This window comes from Theropithecus gelada, chromosome 16, assembly GCF_003255815.1.
Source record: "Theropithecus gelada isolate Dixy chromosome 16, Tgel_1.0, whole genome shotgun sequence".
Classification (NCBI taxonomy): domain Eukaryota; kingdom Metazoa; phylum Chordata; class Mammalia; order Primates; family Cercopithecidae; genus Theropithecus; species Theropithecus gelada.
In genome coordinates, this window is record NC_037684.1 from 51319450 (window position 1) to 51332066 (window position 12617).

Here is a 12617-nt window from a genome sequence, read left to right on the forward strand (position 1 = left end):
TTGTTTTAGGAAGTCTGTTTTAGGAAATCTCTCCTAAGACAATAATCACAAATACAGAACAAACTGGGATAATCACCAATACGGAACAAATATAAACAAAGGGGATTAGTGATAAAAAACAGTGTTAAAAGGAAACACCTAAATAAGCAGGGGGGAATTAAGTAAATTATGGTCCATCAACACAAAATATTTTGTTGTCATTACAAATTATATTTGTGGAGTTTTTTTGTTGTTTGTTTGTTTGTTTGTTTTTTGGAGACAGAGTCTCACTGTGTCGCCCAGGCTGGAGTGCAGTGGCGCGAGCACCATCTCAGCTCACTGCAACCTCCGCCTCCCGGGTTCAAACAATTCTCCTGCTTCACCCTCCTGAGTAGCTGGGATGACAGGCACACACCACCATGCCGGGCTAAGTTTTGTATTTTTAGTAGAGATGGGGTTTCACCATGTTGGTCAGGCTGGTCTCGAACTCCAGACCTCAAGTTATCCACCCATCTTGGCCTCTCAAAGTGCTGGGATTATAGATGTGAGCCACTGCGCCCAGCCTGATGTAAGCATTCTTTAAGAATGTAAATTAAGATGGTGGTCAACTGTGTACCAGCAGTACTGTGCCAATTAGAAATATTTATCAGCTATGGCCGGGCACGGTGGCTCATGCCTGAAATCCCAGCACTTTGGGAGGCCAAGGCAGGAGGATTGCTTTAGGCCAGGAGTTTGAGACCAGCCTGGGCAACAGGGTGAGACTCCGTCTCAAAAAAAAAAAAAAAAAAAAAAAAAATTGGGACCTTGTCTCTACAAAAAATTAAAAAACTAAAAAACTTAGCTGGGTGTGATGTTGTCATGCCTGTGGTCCCACCTACTCAGGAGGCTGAGGTGGGAGCATCACTTGAGCCCAGGAGGTCGAGTGAACTATGATAGCACCACTGCACTCCAGCCTGGGTAGCAGAGTGAGACCCTATCTCTTTATACACACTCACATACATATATACACACACACACACACATTTTCCAGCTATTTATTCTTCCATTGCACCTTCTTCCCAGCATCAGAATGTCTTCTCTACACACACACACATTTTCCAGCTATTTCTTCTTTCATTGCATCTTCTTCCCAGCATTAGAATTTCTTCTCATCTGCCCATCTGTGAATCTGTTCTCACAGAAGATTGTTCCTGTACTTCAATGATTCCCCCCGTTAAAAACTCACAGCTTCCATTTTTGCTTTTCTCTTCTTTTATCTGAGCATAGTTATTAGAGTCCACAAAAGTTTGGTTATAGTTAGCATTTTTACCACCAGGGGCTATTATTTGTATTTCAAACAGGTTTTCAAATTTTAAAAGTGTTTCAGTGGAATTTGAAACTATGCAGTTGTTTCTTTCAGTGTTGAACGTCATTCTTTGGGTGCTAAATGTTTAAATTGTATTTTATGGTACATGTACCTAGAAATGAAGAACAGTTAGTGGGGAAAATAACATTAATGTTCAAGGAGACTTTTTATACTTTACCTGAGAGATGCAAGGGTATATAGATTTAAAATGTAAGAGTCATATTCTGGATCATCTTCAAGTAGTTGTGTTTGCTGCCATTTTCTAAAATGTAAGCTCCATGGAAGCAGGGACCTAGAACATCATGTGGCACATATAGTACACTCTTAATAAATGTGTATTGAATGAAAGATTGAATTTTCACCTGGTGGAAGTATCTACAACTAGAAGTCATGAGTATGTAGACCTCAGATCATCTGAATTTCTTGGAATTTGTGTTACTTAACACAATGTTACTTTGTTGCCTTAAAGTGGCAGTTCTGAAGAAGGGAGGGACCAACCCCTTAGGGGGCCTTTGGAAGGATGGACTTTTGTTTAGGGATGTCATGTGATTCGAGTTGGGCACAATGGCATTTAGTGGGTAGGAGCCAGAGATCCTAGGTATTCTGTGCCTGGACCTACTCCCATACAAGAAAGACTGTTAGTGCATCTGTTATGACTTCCAAATTTCCCTCTGGATATAATGTAGGTGAAAAATTTTCTGAAGCTCAGAACCTATTTTATATGTATACAATTTTTTGTGCTGTTGTAATATATGCTGAGTTTCTGGAAACTCGGGAAAGCAACTGTCATGTACATTCAGGGAAGGTTGTACTTTGTGTGGGACTTGCTCAGTAGTTAACTCATCATTTGGGAAATCTCTTCACCTGCTAATCAGTGCCAGTCATGGAATTTGAGTTGCAATGCCAATTTTATTTTCTTCATAGTATGTAGGAAATTACTTATGAAAAACTGAAATTACTTTGTTTATTTACCTGTGTTTTTGTTTGTTTACCCACTGTAAGCTCTTGATAATAGGGATCTTACGTATCTTGTCACTGGATATCCTTACACCTAAAATCAAGCCTGGCACATTGTGTGGCCAGTTATTAATAAATGATGCCCGCCGGGTGCAGTGGCTCACGCCTGTAATCTCAGCACTTTGGGAGGCCGAGGTGGGCGGATCATGAGGTCAGGAGATCGAGACCATCCTGGCTAACACGGTGAAACTGCATCTCTACTAAAAATACAAAAAAATTAGCCAGACGTGGTGGCGGGTGCCTGTAGTCCCAGCTACTCGGGAGGCTGAGGCAAGAAAATGGTGTGAACCCGGAAGGCAGAGCTTGCAGTGAGCCGAGATCGTGCCACTGTGATCCAGCCTGGGCAACAGAGCGGGACTCTGTCTCAAAAAAAAAAAAAAAATTAATTAATTAAAAATAAATAAATAAATGATGCCCAAATAATGGACAGATGTTCGAATGAGTGAATCATCCCCATGGGCCTGATCTTTATTTATTTATTTATTTATTTATTTTATTTTTTATTTTATTTTTTTTTTTTTGAGATGGAGTCTGGCTCTGTCGCCCGGGCTGGAGTGCAGTGGCCGGATCTCAGCTCACTGCAAGCTCCGCCCCCCGGGTTTACGCCATTCTCCTGCCTCAGCCTCCCGAGTAGCTGGGACTACAGGCGCCCGCCGCCTCGCCCGGCTAGTTTTTTGTATTTTTTAGTAGAGACGGGGTTTCACTGTGTTAGCCAGGATGGTCTCGATCTCCTGACCTCGTGATCCGCCCGTCTTGGCCTCCCAAAGTGCTGGGATTACAGGCTTGAGCCACCGCGCCCTGCCGGGCCTGATCTTTAAATGCTGTTGCTTAAGCCCCCATCTCAGGCCCTCTTTCCTGTTTACTCTTAAACTCCCTTCCTACCTGATCTCAGCTATAACCCTCACTTTGATTTATATTTCTGCATTGACATCTCCTGAAATTTTTCTCCACTCTGAATCTTTCCTCTGAACTCTGGAATTTGACATTCAGCTCCCTTCCCCAGTTTAATGTTTCAAGCATCTCAAACTCAACGTGTCCTTCTCCAGTGTTTATCTTAGTGAATGGTGCTACCGTACACTTAGTCACACTGGTGAGAAGCCTACAGATTGTTCTTGACACCTCCCTCTCCCTTATGCCCATATCCAATTCATCACCCGGTTCTGTTCATTTTATCTTCTGAATAGTGTTCAAGCCTGCTTTGCATCCCGAGATCTAAAGACCAAGTCTAAACTCTTATATTGACTGTAGTAGCCTTACGCATTGGTTTCCCCCAGTCCACTCTTCTCTTCTTGTAATCTATTCCACATAGGAGCCAGAATGATCTCATAAATAACTGATTGTTATTCCCTTGCTTAAAATTCTTCATTGGCTTCTCATTGCTCTGAAGATAAAGAAAAAAAAAATTTAACCTAAGTCTACCCCACCAGACTGGGTCTAGCCATTTCTTTCATTGCTCTGCAACCTTTAGGCCCCCCATCATCTTGCCGTTTCTCAAACATCCTGTGTGCCTTCCCACTGTAGAGCTTTCATGCATGTTGTCCCCTGCTGTGCCACCAGGTCTCCTTCAGAACTTAGCTCACTTTCATAGGAAATCTTCTGTGACCTCTCGACCAGCCAGAATCCTTCCTCTTAGGTGCTCTCATAGCACGCTGCACTTCTTATTAGCGTGCTGTAATTAATGTATTATGAAGGGAATTGTCTGTCTTTCCCATAGAATTAAGTTTTTTTTTAATTCATTAAGTGTAGGTGTGGCCCCAATATAATGTCTGTCTATATTATCACCATAAAGAATGGCCTATTAGCAACTATAACAATTTGTCTTCCATTATCTAATTGTTTTTTACTCAGTAATTTCATAGGGTTGATGAGTTTGATTTGTTACTTCAGGGGCACATTGTATTTCATTTGTTCTAAGAAGCACGTTTTTCCCATTTTTAACATTTCTGAAATTGGCATGCGTCTTACAGTCAATGGCGTATGTATCATGGTATAATTGGCAGCATTTTTATTTCTTAGTGATGCATAAAATAATGGTGCATCTTATATTCGAAGGTAGATTAGGTATAAAAGTTGATATTTTATAACAAATTCATTCTGTAAGGGTTACCAGGATGTATGTTGCTCGTTATTCTGGAGAAGTGTTAATAGGATTTTTCTGTAGCTGTAGCAGGTAACTGATAATATCTTGATCCCTTGAAGAAGTTCTGGCTAAAATCATTTTCATCATGTTCCTGTAGAGTTGAATCTCAGGGGCTTGATTTATGTATTGTTTGTTCAAGTCACACACCCAAATTTGTATGTGTATCTGTTTTGTTTTAGAAAAATTATTTATTATCTATGTGTAGAGGTGGGCAGGCTATCTATTGGTTCCAGAGATGGTTAACTAACCCCCTGAATGCATTCTCCCCACATCTTCATTTTGAAAGAAGTTTTAGATGGGCACATTTAGAGAAATTTTCCCCAGCCTTCCTTGTGTCTCGATATGGGCAAGTTCTGGTCACTTGAATGTTAACAGAAATAATACATAAACTTCCAGGGCATGAACCAAAAAGGAAGTGATTTGCTCTTCAATTCCTCTTTTCCTTCCTCTAGTGAATAAAACAAACTTGGAACGAGGATGCTTGGCCAGCCTCTCTGGACTGCAGGGAAGAAACATCTTGAGCGTGTTGTATTTTGGGGTCTCTTTGTTATAGCAGCTTTGCTTTTACTCTAATATATATCTAAGAAATTGTTTGATTATGCTCTTCAATTTCCAAAAAACGAAGTCAACCTTACCATCAGTTCATTGTAAGTTTGAAGCATATGGCTGTCACTTTTGGACCACAATGAAGAATATGTGCTCTTTAGGGATATAGTGTGGTATAGTGGATGCAGCGTATGCTTGGAACTCAGTCTAACCTCAGTTGAATGATGACGGCTCTGTGGCTGTGTCACTTACTGTCTGTGTCTGTACACAGAGGTCCTCTGAGCTTCATCCTCTGATCCTCTCCTTGAAGATGTAGGTGATACCTGTCTCAACAAGATCGTTTTGAGGAGTGAATGGAATCATCTGTTTGAAAGACCTTACGAGCCCAGTGCTGAGCAAATGACAGCTCTTGCTACCATTAGTTTTTCCAAAGACTGTCACTTCACACTATCTGCTGCCCTAGTATCTTTGCAGTTGGAACTTGGTATTTATGGAGGATTGTTTGATTTTCTAAGTTTTATCTTAAGATTAAGCAAAACCATTGGAAACCTTCACACTTGGACTGTGTTGCCTTGGCCCCCCAGAGAACTGCTGACTTCTTGCAAATTCCCTGTTTTCCCGTGGTGCTTTTTGGCTATCAAGAGGCTGCAAAAGATGATTTAATAAAGCCTACCCTTGCACACACATGCTAGCACAAAGAAGAAGCTGTCTAGTGCATGACTATGTCGCCTGTGTGAGGTACCCACTAAAATAACTTATTTTTAGACCTGAATGGTAGGGAAACTTTGTCTTCCCTTATAGAACAGGTATGTGTTCTTATGGCTAATGGGAATCCTTAAAGGATAGAGAAAGGAATTGAATCAAATAGTAAAATAATTTGGCAAATTTTAGGTTACCTCTGAGTACGTGTTAATCCGTTAGTAGATGTGGTTCCATTAAAGTCTTGGAGGAGGTAAACTCTACACTTACTTTATTTTTATTTTTATTTTATTCATTTTTTTTTGAAATGGAGTCTCACTCTGTTGCCCAGGCTGGAGTGCAATGGCGCGTTCTTGGCTCACTGCAACCTCTGCTTCCTAGGTTCAAGCAATTCTCCTGCCTCAGCTTCCTGAGTAGCTGGGATTACAGGCACCCACCATCATGCCTGACTAATATTTGTATTTTTAGTAGGGACGGGGTTTCACCAGAATGGCCAGGCTGGTCTCGAATTCCTGACCTCAGGTGATCTACCCGCCTCTGGCTCCCAAAGTGCTGAGATTATAGGTGTGAGCCACCGCGTCCAGCCCTATCACTTTTTTTCATTTTAAAAGAAATCAGAAAGCCTAAAGGTAGCAATTAGCAGTACATTGACTTTATGAGAGTAATAGGAAACATTTGCTTCTTGAGATTGGTATATAAATATAGTATTAGATTTACAGTTCATACCAATTTTATGCTTTGAATTTTAGTTTTTGATTTGAGATAGTAATTTCCAGGAAGTTGTTTAAGGGACAGAAACAATGAGCTATAACTAATAAATACTGGTTAGTTTACAAAGTATGGGACTATGCAGCTCACAGTCTCAAATGTGATCTCAATTTGCTCCAGTAATCAGTATACTGCTTTGTGTTTAATGAACGACTAAAGACTAAACTTAATTAGAACACTTTTTTTTTTTATGAGGTAGTTCGCTTAGGATCTCTATCTAAATTTCTGCAGGGTGTGGGCAGCATCTGAACCTGTTGTGTGTTTGAAAACAGAAAATTAAAGTGTTTTTCTGTTAATTGATATTTTTCAGGTAAAAAACGTTTTCTTCATCATTTATGAAATTTAAGTTTTTACATTTCACATTTTTAATGTGAAATATCGACAAGCTTCTTAGTACCTGTGGTGGTTTTTTCCTGCAGCAATATAATGAGTCACTTTTTTTTCTACTTTGTTTCATTATAGAAACTATTGGCTGGGCACCATGTCTCCCCCCTGTAATCCCAGCACTTTAGGAGGCTAAGGTGGGTGGATCACCTGAGGTCAGGAGTTTGAGCCCAACCTGGCCAACATGGTGAAACCCCTTTTCTACTGAAAATACGAAAATTAACCGGGCATTGTGGTGCATGCCTGTAATCCCAGCTACTCAGGAAGCTGAGGCAGGAGAATCGCTTGAACCCAGCAGGCAAAGGTTGCAGTGAGCCGAGACTGTGCCATTGCACTCCAGCCTAGGTGACAGATTGAGACTGTATTTTAAAAAAAAAAAGATACTATTTAGGCAGACATTCATGTCCTTTATCAGCTTATTACTCCATTGTAAACCGCTGAAACTCCTGTTATCCTCATATGCAAACCCTGGGCTTCACAGATTTTTCTGGATCAAGGGACTGGGTAGATGGTGATATCATCTCTTTTTATATTTGATTTTTCTCTTGTGCAGATTGTCATCAAACTATTTCTGCCCAGGTCTTGTATGCTCACCTGCTCTCCCAAATTAAAATCCAACTTTGAACACAAGTTAGTTTAATGGCTCCTGAAACTGAATCCACACAGTTAACAGTCCTTTTAGTTCACAGAATTGCAAAATGTTTGAATAGAAAGCCACCCCGGGGATCACCTGCAGTCCGGTTCTCATATAGTTCTCATATTGATAACTGCCCCAGGGTCCATTTCATCACTCCAGTGACTGACCAACGCTTATATGGTGCTGGGACTCTGTCTTTTTTTTTTTTTTTTTGAGACAGAGTCTCACTCTGTCGCCGAGGCTGGAGTGCAGTGGCGCAATCTCAGCTCACTGCAAGCTCCGCCTCCCGGGTTCACGCCATTCTCCTGCCTCAGCCTCCCAAGTAGCTGGGACTACAGGCGCCCGCCACCACGCCCAGCTAATTTTTTTGTATTTCAGTAGAGACAGGGTTTCACCGTGTTAACCAGAATGGTCTCAATCTCCTGACCTTGTGATCCACCCACCTCGGCTTCCCAAAGTGCTGGGATTACAGGTGTGAGCCACCGCGCCCGGCTGTCCTTTCTTTATTGTAATTATGAAGGAGAACCTTTTCTAAACTTGCCCAAATAATGCCACAAGTTTCAGAACACAGAAATACCATGGAGTTTTTTTTTTTTTTTTTTTAAAAAAAAAAAAAAGGGGCAAGTGCCAAATTCAAGCAAAAATAATTACTTCACTCCATCTGTCAGGGTTGATATTTCAGGTCTTTGTGCTATTAATTAAATACAGCTTGTCGTTTTATACTTTGATGTAATTTTTTCATTTAGGCACATCTGTGAATTTTATTTATTGATTGGTGTGACAGTATTTAAAAGTCTCCAGTTTATTGATAGGATTGAAATAAGCCCTAATTTATGGGCCCCTCCATCAGCCCAGAGAGAAACCATACAGTTATGTAAACAGGGAAAGTTGACTGTCAAGAATTGTTAACTGTAACAGGATTAGAATAATGAGGGATTGACTAGTCAGAATAAAGAAAGCCTTAGAGGATTCAGGAATAGCAGATATAAGGAGGAGACCCCTGCCCCCAGCCTGAGGTGGAACATCCAGTGAGAGATCACAGCCATGGCTCACAGGGTGGCAGAGAAGTCACTGTGATGCTGTGTTGATGGAACTTGAAAGCAGTTCATGGGAAGGCATCTCACCAGAGGCACTGTGCTACAAAACCGCCTGTGCAGGGGTGGCGACATGGCTGGAGTGTGCCTGCAGGATCCTGCCAGGGAACTCTCTAGCCAGGAGGCAGAACTCTTCTCCTGCTGTGTCTCTCTAGTGCCCTGTACTGAAAAGGTTGAACGTCATGCCAGCTGGCAAAGGAAAAATAGTTAAAGGTCACAGATCCATTTTCACAGAGCAGGCAAAAAGCAGAGTTTGGCACTGAAAGGCAATATAAATCTCCACCTCCAAACTCCTTAGTAGTTTTTTTGGGAAAAGCATTATGCTTATCAGTGGTTACAGAATACGTGTTCCTAGGATTTCTTGCAAACAATGAAATCCTGAGCATTATTAATAACCACTCTGTAACACATAGGCCAGGATGTACCCAGCAAGGACTACTGTATCTGAGAGACTGGTTGGAGATTTTCTTCTGTTATTTTAGCACATTTAAAGTACACACACACACACACACATCATTATATAATTTACTGTGAAAGTGGAATGCTATTAAAATTACACTCATTTTCTGACTTAATTTGAGGTGACTTTAAACTCAGAAATGAAGAAAAGGTTTTCACAACATGGTACTTAAAACTCCCATACTTCTAGCGTGGGCAACACAGCAAGACACCATCTCCACAAAAAATTTAAAAATTAGCCAGGCGTGGTGATGTGCGCCTGTAGTCCCAGCTACACAGGATTCTGAGGTGAGAGGGTTGCTTGAGCCCAGGAGTTCGATGCTGCGGCGAGCTATGATCACACCCCTGCACTTTAACCTGGGAGAAAGAGCGAGACACTGTCTCACAAATAGCAATCCTCCCATATTTGTAATGGACATATTAATATAGCAACGCTAAAGTTAGTGGTAAAGTGTTTACTGAACCTACTTAAAGACAAATCATAATCAAATAATGCTGCAGCCAGTCAGTGCTGACTGAGTAAGCCTAGGTTTAAATAAATAGATTGTTGATAAACTGCATTATCAGGATTTCTTGGTTACAGACAGTGGGAAGCAACTGTACAAATTTAAGGGGGAAAAAAGGAGGAACATTTGGAAGGATGTGATAACAGATGACAAAATTGAAGGACAAGCTGAAAAACTAGGACACAACCCGTGCAGCCTAGAGAATCCAGGTAGCAGGCACTGATGGCAGGTTTTGTAGGGCACAGTCAGTGCAGTGAATCCACTCCAGCTGTCTGCCACTTCAATTCAGAGTTCCTATTCCAAGATGTGTCTTGATTAGCCTAGTATGAGTCTCATGCCCACCCCTTGGTCAGGGGAGGGCAAGGCACTGAGATACCAGGCTGCAAAAACAGCTTATTCCTGGACTCAAAGGGCATACCTCACGGACACTTAGTTTTTGTCTCCATTTCTTAGTTCCCTTCTTTGGTGTTGGCTTCATTTGGTTACAGTAACTTCCAGCCCTCTGATTCTGTTTGGTTCACATCCAGTGTCATCCCTGAATGTGAGCACCGTGGCCCAGGGGACGCTGTGCCCTTCTATTAGTCAGACACAAAATGCATCCCTGGAGCCACGGCCCCTAAGTCCACAGATTGTGGGTGAGAGGAAAATCAGGATACAGATACCAATGGGAGGAAGAAAGGAGGAAAGGAAGTTGAGTGGCGAAGTAACAGACAGTTCATCAACCTTATTTCACAGAGACAGCCAACCAAAATGAGAAGCATTACTTGTTCTGTGACAAAAAACCAAATGGAAGAAGATAATATAGAAAGACATTGGTGAAACAAGGAGGTGGAATACCTATGTCAGTGGCTAGACAAGAAGCACCGTAAGATGTTTAAAAGGTGAGAGGCAAGAGACGCTGTTTCTTAAGAAGTTCGGTCAGTTCAGGCCGCAGTAACTCCATACTGGGCTGCTGGGCTTTGTCTTGTTTCATTTTAGCCATGATAGTGAGTCCCAATAATTAAATCTGGGCTGAAATCTGTATTAACTCTAAAATGAAAATAATATCAGGATTCCTTTGAAATACCTGAGACCAACTGATTTTGTCATACCTCTCTTTGATCTCCGTGATTCTTCACCATCCTTCCAAAGTATATGTCCCTGCTGTCATCTCTTCCTAACTAGTAATCAAATCCCAGTGCTGCTCTGAAGTTTCCTCATCCTTTTCTCCAGATCTTTCCCCCGAGCCTTATGGTTCATGGTCCTCTGGTTAACAAAGACCTTTATCTTTAGCCCTGCGCCCTCCTCAATGCCCCCAACACATACTGTCTTCACTTCGTTGAAACCACTTCTCATCAGGCCGGGAATCAGGGTGGAGGGAAGACATGAGGGAAGGATTCAGTATTCTCCTGAACCCTTCCCACCATAACCATTTATAATTTTTTTAAATTTTGTTTTCTGTCATTCCTTTTATTCACTTTTTAAAGTTTACTTGTAGTACCATTCACTCTCTGGTGTACAGTTAACGTGAGTTTTAACAAATGCATACAACCATATAACCATCATCATGTGAAGATGCAGAATAATTCCGTCGCCCAACAGAACAACTCCCTTGCACTGCCCCTTTGTAGCCAGTCCCTTCCTCCCCCCGATAGTTGCTGGTCTGTTTTCAGTTCCTACAATTTTGCCTTTTCCAGACTATTATATAAATGGACCCTACGCAACATAGCCTTTTGAGTTTGGCTGCTTACATTTAGTATCTGTTATATCCAAGTATAGTTTTCTTTGAGTTTATCTTGTTTGGTATTCACAGAGCTTTTTGAATTTATAAATTTATGTATTTTTTTTCTTCACTGATGTTCCTTCTCCACCTCTGGGCCTCCAGTGACATGAATGTTGGGTCTTTTAGTATTATCCCTCAGGTCCCCGAGGCTCTGTTCATTTTTTTAGTCTCTTTGTTTTCCAGATTCAGTAATTTTTATTTCTCTGTTAAGTTGACATACTCTTTCCTCTTTCATGTCCATTCTTCTCTTGAGCCTATCCAATGATGTTTTAAATTCAGATGTTTTAGTTTTTTAGTTCTAAATTTTTATTTGTTTACTCAAGTGTATTTATCTTTATTTGCCTCCTGGAGCATAGTTATAATAACTGCTTTGGAACCATTGTCTGATAATTCCAAAACTTGGGTCGTCTGGCCATTGACGTCTGTTGTCTTTTGCCCTGATAGTTGGCTACAAAGTCTGGTTCTTTGTATGAGGAGATATTTTGGACTTTATCCTGGACGTTTTGAATATGTCATATAGACTCTTAGTAGTATCAGACTCCTCTAGAAAATGCTGGTTTGTTGTATTGTTTTTGTTTTAGCAGGCAGTCAGCCTGGGTGGGTTCAAGGCTTCTAATGTCAGCTCAGTACTAGGCTCTCAGTACTTCTAATGTCAGCTCAGTACTAGGCTCTGCTTTGGACCTGGCCCACATGTAGGAGTTAGTCTGAGGCTTGGGGGAGGGGGGCGTTGTCATCGTAGTTCATATCTCACAGCCTTTGTTCTGCTGTTTTGGGTCTGTCCCATAAATGCATAACTCAAAGGTAAGCCCAGAATGGTGAAGGTCTGTACACAGAATTGGGGGATTCCCTTTTCTAGCTGATTTCTCTCTGGGATCCCTGACTCTCCTGGGATACGTCCAGCTCACGGGTGCTCCTTTTTTTAGTCCTCTGCTGAGAAAGATGGGGTTTCTCTCGATTGTAGGTGTCAGTACCAGGCCTGCTACAGCATGGCTGTGATTGGGACCCACTCCCTGGGCAAAGCTTTGAGAGAAGGAATTGAGAAAGTTACCCCCACACGGATTGCCTTCCCTACATTTAACTCCTCTCCCCAAACCACCTACTTTTGTTACTTTTTATTATTTATGTGTTTGTGTTTATATTGTACTTTGTCCAGTTTTTTGTTGTTGTAATTGGCAGGAGAGAGGCTATAGCTGGTATAATCCATCTTGCCCAGCCCCAGAAGGGCTGAATCCATCACCACCTGGTTTAGTTTGCTATGCTGTGTAACAAATACCACTAAAT